This window comes from Balaenoptera physalus, assembly GCF_965194825.1.
Source record: "Balaenoptera physalus genome assembly, chromosome: 4".
In the NCBI taxonomy this organism is placed as follows: Eukaryota; Metazoa; Chordata; class Mammalia; order Artiodactyla; family Balaenopteridae; genus Balaenoptera; species Balaenoptera physalus.
Window position 1 is genome coordinate 35,449,000 of NC_138891.1, and position 13,298 is coordinate 35,462,297.

General features: G+C 39.2%; 1 pseudogene across 1 annotated transcript in view; it reads left to right on the plus strand.

The window, feature by feature from the left end:
- LOC309659564 (14-3-3 protein eta-like) overlaps positions 1 to 13,298 on the plus strand; it is a 114,438-nt pseudogene that overhangs the window by 77,914 nt on the left and 23,226 nt on the right. Inside the window, exons 2-4 of the transcript XR_014268355.1 lie at positions 9,946 to 10,008; positions 10,549 to 10,637; positions 10,737 to 11,720. The product of XR_014268355.1 is annotated as a 14-3-3 protein eta-like (transcript). The remainder of the gene's footprint in view (positions 1 to 9,945; positions 10,009 to 10,548; positions 10,638 to 10,736; positions 11,721 to 13,298) is intronic.

Genomic DNA, 13,298 nt, shown 5'->3' on the forward strand with positions numbered 1-13,298 from the left:
TTCTTTTGTAATTCTATGGATTTGCTTTATGCATATAAAACAGTATATATTTAGTTATTATTTCATTTAAATCCCACATTATTGTGTGTACCTGGCTGCACCATTTTGTTTGCTTCAGTTCAGATATGATGTCCTTATATGTTGGCTATGATATGATGGTGGCAATGCCTTCTACATGTCAAAATGGTACTGAACTCCTCTTTAACAATGGGGTTTGAAGCTAGGAACTTAAACAAATAAATAATAAAAAGATAAATACTTTAAAACCTAAACATTTAATCTTTGGAAGCTATTTTTCTAGGGAAAAAGAGAGGTATATGCAAATCTGTGAAATAATGAGCTATGCTACAATTAGTTTCCGGCGTCTAAGAGGCTGAGTACATAATCTATGGCCTGAACACAAAGACACAACTCATGGAGTTTGCTAACTGAACTTTCCACTCTTGGAGGCATCCTGCTGTACTATTGACAAGAAACACCATGAGTTTTGTCAGGCAGCATCTGGGCAGGACTTGCCCTACCGTGTGCTTAGGTGCTGCTTCCCAAGTCCACACAAATAGAGTGATTTCCCTTTGTTTTGAGCACATAATGACAGCTGCGTGTTGTCACCACGCTTTTTAGAAACAAATCTCTAAGCTTTTTCAAAAATCAGAGCATCCCAAAATGATGATTTCCTATTATGTTGCAAAATTGCCTCAAAGCATTATTAATACTCTTTATGTCCAAACTGTGGCTGCTAAGTAAGCTTTAGAAAGAACACTCACAGTTTGCTCACAGTTACTGCAGCAAGATGAAAATTTACTGTTTCTCCCTTAAGGAGCTTGCCAATGTAAGATCAACATTATATGCCACCTTGAAGAGTCCAAAAATGTTTGTTTACTCATAGAAAACCTTTTACCTGTGGATCTCAAGGTACTCATCTAAAAACTAATCCAGCCACCTCTAAATTTGGCCCAAGTCTAGAACGTTCTAAGAAGACAAAGCCAACAATCATAGCTGTCTTAGTGAACAGTGAGGAGTGCCTAGGATGGCTACAACTCCAGAACTCATGCCAGGTAAAAAGCTAAAGGGAAACATAATCTCAGTTTGCTGGGATAGTAATTACCTCCCACAGAAAGTATCTTCCAAACCCACAGGATTTACAATCAGCTTAGAAACATTTAGAATAATCAAAGATAGAGAAATAATACTTCAGTATTGTATAATGAGGAAATAACCCTACCCAAAGAGTCTGTCCTTTGTCTAGAAGGTGAGCTCTAGGCCCCTGGCATGTCCTGCCTGGTAGGACTCTGTTTGTTGGGGCCTTTGACCACCAGAGAGTCATCTAACGCTGTGATTTATCATGGGGGCTCTGAGCCATGCTATATCAATTTTGACCTCCAGACTAACTAGAAAGTAAAGGCATTAGCCTGACATCCGGGAAGGTCTGGAGACAAAAGATCAACCAAAAGTAGGTAGCGTGTGATTGAGCCCCAGTAAAAGCTCTGGACACCAACGGCTCAAGTGAGCTTCCCTGGTTGGCAATACTCTCTGCACATTGTCATACATCACGGCCAGAAGGAGGTGGCACTGTACGTAACTCCACAGGGAGAGGTTGACCAGAAGCTCTGTGTGCGGATGTCCCCCAGACTCTGCTCTATGTGTGCTTCCTTTGGCTTATTTTAACCTTTATCCTGTCCCTGTATACTCTTTGTGAGTACAATAGCTTTCAATGATTCCTGTGACTCCTTGTAGCAAATTTTCAAGTCTGAGGGTAGTCATGCGAATCCTCAAATTTACAGCCAGCTGGTCTGAAGTGAGGGTGGAAATGGAGACCCTAAGTTTGCAGCTGGAGTCTGAAGTGAGGGCTCTTGTTAGGCCTACGTCCTCTAACTGTACAGTTTGGTTAACTCTGGGTAACCCTTAGAACATTAAATCTGCCATATTTTTGACTTTATATTAGTTATATAAGCATTATTTAAATACTAAGGAGGTTTTAAGTCAGATATTAAAGTACTTAAAAATGACAGAAAATGATTAAGTTTATGAATGCAGTTTAAATTGTTTCAAGATAAGGGTATACAGTTTGTAAATGGCACCAAAATTTATTTAAATACACCTTAAAATGGATTGCAAAAATTTTGTAGAAATATAAGTGAAATAAATTTCTGAACTGAACTTAAAATCTCAAGGGGGATCTAGGTTTTTGAATTTGCAAATTTAATAAATTGATTAGTAATTTAAAAAACATTAAGAGTATTTTCTGTCCTTTTAAGTCTACTAGTGGATATTATAATGCAATTTCTAAATTTAGGGAAGGTGAACTAGGAAGGGGCTAAGTGATTACTGAATACTAATAAAGTAGGGACAGGATTAATACAGGAGATATTCAGAAAGTTATACATTCTTTTTTTTTTTTTTATTTTAAACAGCTTTATTGGAGTATAATTGCTTTACAATGGTGTGTTAGTTTCTGCTTTATAACAAAGTGAATCAGCTATACATATACATATGTCCCCATATCCCCTCCCTCTTGCGTCTCCCTCCCACCCTCCCTATCCCACCCCTCTAGGTGGTCACAAAGCACCGAGCTGATCTCCCTGTGCTATGCGGCTGCTTCCCACTAGCTATCTATTTTACATTTGGTAGTGTATATATGACCATGCCACTCTCTCACCAGAAAGTTATACATTCTTGATGTCTGATCTATTGCTTTCCTCTTAAACCTTCACTTAGATTTGGGAAAACAATATTTGGGGTCCTTCCATGTAAAAATGTTAATTAAGTTGTGAAAGCAAATTAGATTTTTAGTTGGTTGACTTATCTCTTGGCATGAGATTCAGTAGTACTGCTCTGTTGGATTATGCATAACTGGTGAAGCCCAAGAAAGTTAGAAGGGCACAAAGTATCAGTTAAAACTCTTTTGGTTACAAGGAACAAAAAATCCAATCCAACTGGTCTAAGCATGAAAGGTAATTTAGGGGCTCATGTAACTGAAACTTCCAGGCACCACTGGATTCAAAGACTAACACAATGGCATCAGGACCCACCTCTCAGTTCTTTTTTCTGGATTGGCTTTACCCATACATTATGAAGGTTGGGCCTGCATCCTTCCATGTTTAAAACCAGCAGAAGATAACATGCCTCTCCAAGGGGAAGCAGAATTATCCAGATGGCATCTCATTGGATCATGTGCCTGTTCCTTTCTCAGCCAATCACTCTATGCAGGTATAAATCTTACCCTCATCCTTGGAGCCAGGAGGAGAGTCAGATCAGGAACAGTGCAGGGAAAAAGTAACTCCCCCAGAGGACATTCACCTTGGAGAAAGATGAGTAGATGCTGGATGCAAGTCACTTGGATATGTTTACATATTCAATAATTCTACTTTCATAATGTCTCTCTGGTGTAATCTTTTTTATTAAGCATATAGGAAGTCAAGAAGCTTAAGCAAGGGTTAGAGGAAAAGTTCATTTCTTTGTGGAATTAAATAATGGTGAAGCCAATAGAATCAAAGCAAAAATAATGTTAGTTTCTACTCCTATCCCCACTAAGTAGCTCTGTGACAAGACAAGTTACTTAGCCTTGCTGTTTCACAGTTTCCTTACATGTCAAATGAAACTACAGATACTGCCACATCCCAAGTTTTAAAGCTGATATGAGAATTGAAAGAGATCATTTGAAAGACAAGGCTCAAAAGATGTTATTTTAAAATTACAAAAGTTCTATACAAATATAAAGTATTAGTAGTAGCAATAGTAGTACCATTGTTTTATGTACTGTACTAATTGAAGGTGTGATGTGTAAACAACAGAAACCGTTCTGGACCATTTAAGTAGAAAAGAAATTTGATAGAGGGGATCAGACAGTTCACAGACTTCTGAAGAATCAGGCTTAAAGGCTATATAACTAGGAGCAGGACGGATTGGCGCCAGAAGACACCAGGCCTGCATTCTGGGCACAGGCTCTGTACCTTGTCTTTCCAACATCAGGTGCTGGAAGCGAGGCCACGTGCTGTTGCTATTTCTGAAACTGAGTGTCTCCTTGCCACCAAACTCAACATCAGAATTGAATCCCCCTTGCACTGCCTTCTTCACACCACACTCTACCAATCAGAGACCTCATATGTTAATGGGTGACTGGCAGAATCAAGGTCACATACCTGTACCTTAGCTGCAAGGGAGCCTGGAAAAGCAAGTTTATGGCCTTTATCTTAGGAAGTGGGATTCATAATGTAAGAAATTCACCAAATATAGGAAAGGAGCTCAGTACATTCCAAAGGCACATAAATATCTACTATATGCATAATATTGTTTTAAGTCTTAAAACATTTAATATCAATGTGCAAATGCAACCTACAGAACTATAGTCATAGCAGAACACATACATCCTTCAGCTGTAAGTCTTCTTACATTTTGCTTTCTCCCTCTTTTTTTAAATCGTTGACAATGATTAGACTAACTTTGAAGCCAAAATTTTGCTTTATTGTGTTTTTTAAAACCATTTTTGCTCAAACGAAAATCTCTAGTTTATAAATATGTCAATCAACTTAAGTGTTTTTCAGAAACTCAAACTCAGCTGCCAACCAATTGGTAGCAGTTACTCACTCAACTATATCCAAGATAGAGACTCATCTTACAGACCAAATGTCAGAGATTTTTTTCCAGGAGTCTACCAGAAAATCATTATATGTGAATCCTGCAGAGATGTTTTGGACTTTGAACAATATTTGACTTATAGGTCTATGACAAGTAGAAATTATTCCTTTTTTTTTCCCCAAACTGTGTTCTTGTAAACCTTCTTTATTTTTTTCTTAATTTTTAAAAATTTATTTTATTTTTTAATTTTTATTGGAGTATAGTTGCTTTACAATGTTGTGTTAGTTTCTGCTGTACAGCAAAGTGAATCAGCTATACGCATACATATATCCCCTCTTTTTTAGATTTCCTTCCCATTTAGGTCACCACAGAGCATTGAGGAGAGTTCCCTGTGCTATACAGTAGGTTCTCATTAGTTATCTATTTTATACATAGTAGTGTATATACGTCAATCCTCATCTCCCAATTCATCCCACCCCCCTCTTCCCTGTTGGTATACATAAGTTTGTTCTCTTTGTAAACCTTCTTTAAATTCTGTGTTTCTCTACCCACAATAGACAGGTGAAAAACAGAATGGGAATTTTGAACATCTATTATCTCTTCTATAGTGAAATGTAATACCTTTACTTCTTGTTGATGAATCTTCTTGCATAGCTGACCATGATGACTATGTTTAAGGAGGGCAATAACTTAATATTTGTTGTCCATTCCCCTAAAATACTGAGGGAAGATAGGAAGAGAGACAATCAAAAATACTTGTGTAGAATGTCTTAGGTGAATTTTTCTTGATCCTATTGGGTGACAATGTGAGTGTATAACTCAATTTTGTCTCACCTATTACTTTCTGATTAAACTTTTGTGTGCATAACATAGGTATTACATAAAAATTTCAAATTTTTGCACCTGAGTGTGTATGTGTGTGTGTGTGTGTGTGTGTGCACGCACACATGTGTGTGAACAAAAGGGAGAGGTAAGTGGGAAGGAAGTAGAGTTTGCTTAGGCTGAGCTTCAAGGAGTGTGTGTACCTTGCCAGGAGGAGTGCAATGTATAAAATTTGAACTTCAAATCTGTTACTTTATTATTACTCTCATTTGTTATCATTAATCCCATTTTGACATCATTAATGACAAAACAGAGTCTTGGAGTAAACATTTAAAGAAATGCTGGCTTACATCTATAAATTATTTTAAAATTTTATATGATAAATATAAAAAGTGAAAACACTAACAATATATTTCTTTTTAAATAATATGGTTTTATGATTATCTTTTTTAGTAGAATTTATAACACTTCTACATTTCCTATGTTTCATAATTATTTTATTTTACTAATTGACTGGTTGACCCGTTATTTGATGACCTGCCTGAAAGACAGAAATAAATGCAAAAACCCTGCCATCAAGCATGCTCTGTTAGCCAGCATTTCCAGCCCAGCCTTGTGGCAGATGTTGGAGGAGATGTTAGAGAACCAAAAATACAGTTTGGGGGTTTTAGGCAGAAAAGGGTAAAAAGCACAAAGGAATAAAATGTTCACTTTAAGATTGATTATCAATAAATCAAGAAAAAGATGAATAGGGCTGAATGCAAGAACAAGAGTGAAAGAAGAAGTGTGTAAGACTGTAGGAATCCCAATACATAGGTGATAACTAGGGCCAGAGGAGAGGAGAGAAATAGGAGAAAAGAAAGCAAAGGAGGATGGAATGTAAAAATAGCAATAACAGATTTAAGTTACATTTACTGAGCATTTATTAAATACTAGGGATGCTTTAATTTCTCTCAAAAACAATGAGAAGATAATATTATTCCTAGTCTACAGAGGAGGAAACTGGGAGGAAGGCAGGAGCACAGGTAACTCTCTTGTTAAAAAAAAATATGAAAAGTGACAGTGTCAAGATTTGTACACAGGTCTTTTCATTCATGCTCAAGACTTTTCCATGATACTTGGCCTGCTTTGACTCTACCACTTTGAAAATTGATTTCTCACTGTGTGTTTGATAATTCTTTATTAGCTTGAATATGCATTTAGCAATACTCATCTGTAAGTCAAACTTTAATATTTTAGCTCTAAAAGAAGAATAAAATAGTAGCAGCAAGCAGGAAGTACAGCACAAGCTCATATTCCATCAATCTTCCTTTTACTTATGATGGTTTTCACATTCAGATGCAATGCCCTAGGTCAATAACCACAAAAGTTGATCAACTGCTGTTTACTAAATCAAATGCCCCTTTAAGCTAAAGTCTAAAGCCAAAGCAGGAATTACATGAGTTGGGTTATATAAAAATTGGTATACTTCAGGTCAATTCCAGGAAGAGCTTTCCTGGGCCAAAAAGATGTTTTCCCCTGAGCAGGAAAGCATGATGTATGAACAACTGAATCAATTTTAATATTGTTAACCAATTAAGAAAAGAAAATGGATACCAGTTCACTGGATGGGCCCAATGTACACACTGAACAAAAAACATTTTAAAGTGTCAAGAATATACACCTGTGACTATTGTTAAAGATGGCTGACTTGATTAATCCCACATGGTTCTGTTTCCTTCCAAAATCTAACTGAAATAAAAATAGACATTAGCTAGAAAAAAAAGGAGAGATTACCTTGAAGGGCAAAATTTTTGTGAGATTTCTGGAAATTGGAATGCAATAAGAGAGAAAGTGAATGTTTAAAACACATACATACATACACACACACACACACACACATACACACAACCCAAAACAGGCAGAGAGGACTGCTACAAAGGTAAAAGCCATGCATTCCAACAATCTTGAGCAAAACTCAAGAGAAGTTCCCCAGTATTCCATAGGAAGTCATCCAAGAGCAGGAGCTGTCCAAAGGCAAATAATCAAAGTAATTAATTCAAAGATCACAGAAATACTGAACCAGTTGTGCCCTGCTACCTCACATCATTCCCCATAATGTCACATACCCGAGTAATTTACTCCCAGGCCAAAAACAGGAGGCCCTTTCTGAAGAAGTGTTGGCTCTGTGGTGAGATGGGGGAACACAGCAGAGCCCAAGATAATTCTAGACCTCTGCAATGGAGAAAGATAAAAAGGAGTATCTCCTTCCAAAATTGAAACAAATAAACATGAAATAAATCCACTTACAGAACAAAATGCAACTGATGGAACATAAGTGGCTGTCCTTCCAAGATTCAATTGAACTAACCTGAGAACAGAACTCAGCCTTTGTTACATTCCTGAAATACAAGCCATCCCACAAAGCATTAGTGAGAAATGTCAGCTTTTTATCAATTATTTCATGGGGAGATTGAGAAGACATACATTACCTATCACATAGGAATAACTTATTAACTATCACACATTATAATCACATACATTTAACTGTTCTCCCTGAAGACACCAGCCCTTCGTTTCCTTTCTCTCTTTTCTGCCTGCAAGAATATCAAACTTTCTCCTCCTCTTTATTACATTTGTGCCTCCAGGGTTCTTGCTGATTCCAACACATACTTCCTACTTTCTGTTTAAGTAATTGTACTAGTGCAATATGTTTTAGTTTAAGCAACCAATCACACAATGTGTTCCCAAGTTTGCATAACCCTATAATTAATTATATCTCTACCTACAAATCCTCTTCCAATACTTTTTGTCCTATATATTATTTAATTGAACCATCTCCCTGAAGATTACTACTAACCATCACTCTTACATAAGCCTTCCCATTATTTATTTATTTCCCCATAAAATGAGTCCACATTTGCCTTTCCAACATCTGTCTCTTCTCTGCAATATTTCCCATTACCACAGAGGCTAATTTTTTTCAAATGCTTCATGCATTCTTTATTATATAAGACTCTTGTACAAAAGGAAATGTAATACAAATTGGGTCCCCATATGGAAAGAATAAAGTGAATCTTTGGAGGTTTATATGATTAAATCTATAAATCTTCTATGAATCTTCTCTCTCTATGGTCCCACTGACGTGTACCATCCTAAGATGCCTTCCATCTCACCTGTACATTAAGAAAAAGTCATTTGGAGGATTTTCCAGAATTCCAAGAAAGTTGCCTACATGACATCCATTGTAATAAATAAGTTAATAATACCCATATGGCTTAATTAGAACTTTTCAGAATGGCAGCTGGAAAAGTTAATTTCCTTGAGAGGTCAAATGGCATCTTCAATGGCCTGAAATTTCCAGACCAGCCTCTGCAATTCCACTATCCTGATAGAAGTGTGAAAACTAATTTATTTGTCTTGGCTAATTAAATTCTACCTGTAACAAAAAGTGCCACCACTGCTTGTCTGTAAATCAGAGATGTTAATTATATGAGAATATTCAGTGTTACCATGCTTGGGAAGTCGATTACTACAGCCATGTTTTTAAAGGCTTAGCCCAAAATCACTTTCTAACGATTCTGCTGGAATGTCAATGAATCCTGTATATTCAAATCCAGAACAGTTACCTAATCACCTTCTATTCCCTAGTTTGTATCTGAAACATTAGCTGTAGTTTTCATATATTATACATCATTTTGAAGAACATGTGAAGTCCAGAACATCAGAAATATATGTCAAAAAAAGTATACAAAAATCATGAGCAGTAGAAAATGAAGTTTAACTGATAGCAAGACTAACAGATAAAAGCAGAACAAAGAGCCATAAAGTAGAAGGGCCATGAGGATATATGCATGGCTTACAAAGTTAATTCTAAGTTTTCTATTTTAAAAGGAAAATGACCCCCCCCCCAGTGTTTCTAATAGACACTGTTGGTTCCTACTCAAGATCTCTTCCTCTCTCTTCCTTGTTTAAAAAAAAAAACAAACTCTTTTATTAAGGTAGCTACGTAGCTGGGGGTAAATTCTGATTAATGTAAGCCAGCCATGGTCATCTCATCTCCTCTGCAACAGTTGTGCTGCTAGTATTTGTTCTAGTTGGGCACCTGACGTGGTTCTGGCCAATGCAACGGTAGGAGATAACTGGGGGTCCTCTGGAGATGTTTCTTTGAAATTAGCTAGAAAACTCTGAGAAAGTTTGGCATATGCTATTCTTCTGTATGTTACTGTTTGAGGATTTCACTCCTAATGCTACTGCAACCATCTAACAACCATGACATAGGCTAGCCTGACAAGCTTGACACTGAAGGTGCATAGCTGGAAAAAACAGGAATTTGTGATTGCTGTGAATATCATTGAGTTGCTGAATAATCACTCTTAAACCAAACTGTCTCCTGACATCTTGTTAACTGAGGTTATACATTTACTGATGCTTTAATAACTGGAGCTAGTGTTGCAGATAACACTCATTGTTTATGAGGGAAAATACCTGTTCTTTGGGAGAAGCAAAATTTCACTAGCAATTAGCAGAAAATTTTCTAAAAAAACATTTTCATGTGGAACTTCATAGGGAAGGCAATGAACATTGGGATGGACAATATCCTCAAACAAGATTCCTATAGCAAATATAGAGGTAGGTTTGATAATACTTTTATGAGAACATAGCACCAAAAAGAAACTCCATGAGAGCAAACCATCAGGGCTATGCAATCTAGACACGTTTCAGTCATTATTGAAGTGAATAGTACAGATACTATCCATTTTATGGAAAAGGAGGAGCCTGGCGAAAACTCTGCTGAGCAGATAAAACATCCCACGTGCACATGGCCTTCGAACAGGAGGACTGGCAGGAAAACACAATAATCAACATTTATTACTACGGACCTTACTCTTAAGTCTTAACACCAGAGACAGAGGTTTGTTCACATTTTATTGAGGCAACTTGGGATTATCGGTTATCTACCTTCCTGCAGTGAGAAGAGAAGCAAGTCTACTTCTTTACTTGCTTTGTTGGTATCTAGAGGGAACTCAAGGATGAATGCTATAAACTGGAAAATATTTACTGAAAGAAACTTCTAAAGTACTTTTATCAGATCATGAAGTGGATAAAAAAATCTCAATCACATGTTAGAAAGGAGGAAAAAGGAACTATAAACTTTTCTCAACACTCCAGACAAATCTGAAAAGAAGGTAACACAGCGCGCGGGGCAAGCCAGCGAGAGGACGAGCGGCGCTGCCGGCCGCCTTCTGCCTGGGCCGCCGGTGAGCCAGTGCGCGTGCGCGTGCGCGTGCGCGGCGGCAGCCTCCGCGGCGACCCGGAGCGCGCGCGCGAGCGAGCGAGCGAGCGGAGCGGGGCGCTAAGTGAGGCGGGACCTTAGCGGTAACCGGGACTGCGAGCAGCTGCTGCAGCGGGCGCGGCTGGCCGAGCATACGGAGCGCTGCGACGACAGGGCCTCCGCCATGAAGGCGGTGACCGAGCTCAACGAACCTCTCCCCAGTGAAGACCGAAACCTCCTCTCTCAGGCCTACAAGAACGTGGTCGGTGCCCAGCGGTCTTCCTGGAGGGTTATCATTAGCATCGAGCAGAGAACCATGGCCGAACCATGAGAAGAAAGAAGGTTAAGGCTTACCAGGCGTAGATCGAGAAGGAGCTGGAAACGGTGTGCAGCGTCGTGCCGGCTCTGCTGGACAAGTTCCTCATCAAGAACTGCACTGATTTCCAGTGTGAGAGCAAAGGTCCTCTACCTGAAGATGAAAGGCGACTACTACCGCTACCTGGCAGAGGCAGCTTCCAGTGAGAAGAAAAACAGTGTGGTCGAAGCTCCGGAGGCCGCCACGAGGAAGCCTTCGAAATCAGCAAAGAGCACATGCAGCCCACGCACCCCATGCGGCTGGGCCTGGCCCTCAACTTCTCCGTGTTCTACTGTGAGACCCAGAGAGCGCCCGAGGAGCCCTGCCTCTTAGCCAAACAAGCCTCCGAAGATGCCACGGGCGAGCTGGACACACTAAACGGGGATTCCTATACGGACTGCACGCTCATCATGCATCTGCTGTGAGACAGCTTCACCCTCGGGAGGAGCGACCAGCAGGACGAGGAAGCCGGAGAAGGGCCACGCGGGCGCCTCGGCCCGACGCCTACCCCCACCCCAGCACCACCGCCCCTTCCTCGCTATAGTCACTCCGTAGCTAGTGCTAAACCTGTCTGTATAGCAGCACAGCTACTCGGATCCCCTCAGATCGGCTCTCCGCTCCCCCGGAAGCAGTTCCGGACAAATTCATGGGCCTTGCGGGACTGACGGTTTGCTGTGAGCCCACGGGAGCTTCCTTTTCCGGTTGTGCAGACAGGTGCGTTCTGAAGGAGGCATTTTACTCTGCTTGCGGAGCTAAGTGAAATGCAGGTGAAAGCAATGGGGAGGTTAGAACGGAGGATTAGCCGACACAGGCTGCAGTCGGTGTTTAAACAGTTCATTTAAAACAAGCTGATAGTGTTTTATTAAAGCAGTAAATCTGTGCAGGCATAAATGAATTCACCCCTCCCACCTCTTTCTTCAGCTGTTGGAAAACTGTTAAGGGAAGCTGAGATGGAGAGACCACTTGCTCCTTTCCATCAGCTTAATAATAAGCTGTTTAACGTGAGGTTTCAGTAGCGCCTTGTTTTGCCTCTTTAAATTATGAGGCGCACAAGCCTTCTTTTCAGTGCGATGCATCTAAAGTTTTGATATCTGTAACTTTTTAATTTTTTTGTTACTATTGTTTAAGAATCATGGATTTATGTTTTCTAACTCTTTGGCTATCGTCCTGTGTGTTAGCTCATGTCAATCAAAATCGGTGATTATGAAATGCCAGACTTCTAAATTAAATGTTTTGGAATTCATTGAGTAAGTAAGTGCTGCTTTGGGGGTATTTAAAAAAAAAAAGAAGAAGAAGAAAATGAGATAAAAACCTTAGATGATTCAATCTAGAATGTTAATAAGATTCCTTTTGTATCTCACTGTCACACAGTTTATTAAAAAGTTGTTTATTGTGTTTTTTTAACATCTTTATTGGAGTATAATTGCTTTACAATGGTGTGTTAGTTTCTGCTTTATAACAAAGTGAATCAGTTATACATATACATATGTTCCCATATCTCTTCCCTCTTGCGTCTTCCTCCCTCCCACCCTCCCTATCCCACCCTCTAGGTGGTCACAAAGCACCGAGCTGATCTCCCTGTGCTATGCGGCTGCTTCCCACTAGCTATCTATTTTACGTTTGGTAGTGTATATATGTCCATGCCACTCTCTCACCCTATCACATCTTACCCCTCCCCCTCCCCATATCCTCAAGTCCATTCTGTAGTAGGTCTGTGTCTTTATTCCCGTCTTGCCACTAGGTTCTTCATGACCTTTTTTTTTTTTTTTCCTTAGATTCCATATATATGTGTTAGCATACTGTATTTGTTTTTCTCTTTCTGACTTACTTCACTCTGTATGACAGACTCTAACTCCATCCACCTCACCACAAATACCTCCATTTCATTTCTTTTTATGGCTGAGTAATATTCCATTGTATATATGTGCCACATCTTCTTTATCCATTCATCCGATGATGGACACTTAGGTTGCGTCCATGTCCTGGCTATTGTAAATAGAGCTGCAATGAACATTTTGGTACATGACTCTTTTTGAATTATGGTTTTCTCAGGGTATATGCCCAGTAGTGGGATTGCTGGGTCGTATGGTAGTTCTATTTTTAGTTTTTTAAGGAACCTCCATACTGTCCTCCATAGTGGCTGTATCAATTTACATTCCAACCAACAGTGCAAGCGGGTTCCCTTTTCTCCACACCCTCTCCAGCATGTATTGTTTCTAGATTTTTTGATGATGGCCATTCTGACCGGTGTGAGATGATACCTCATTGTAGTTTTGATTTGCATTTCTCTAA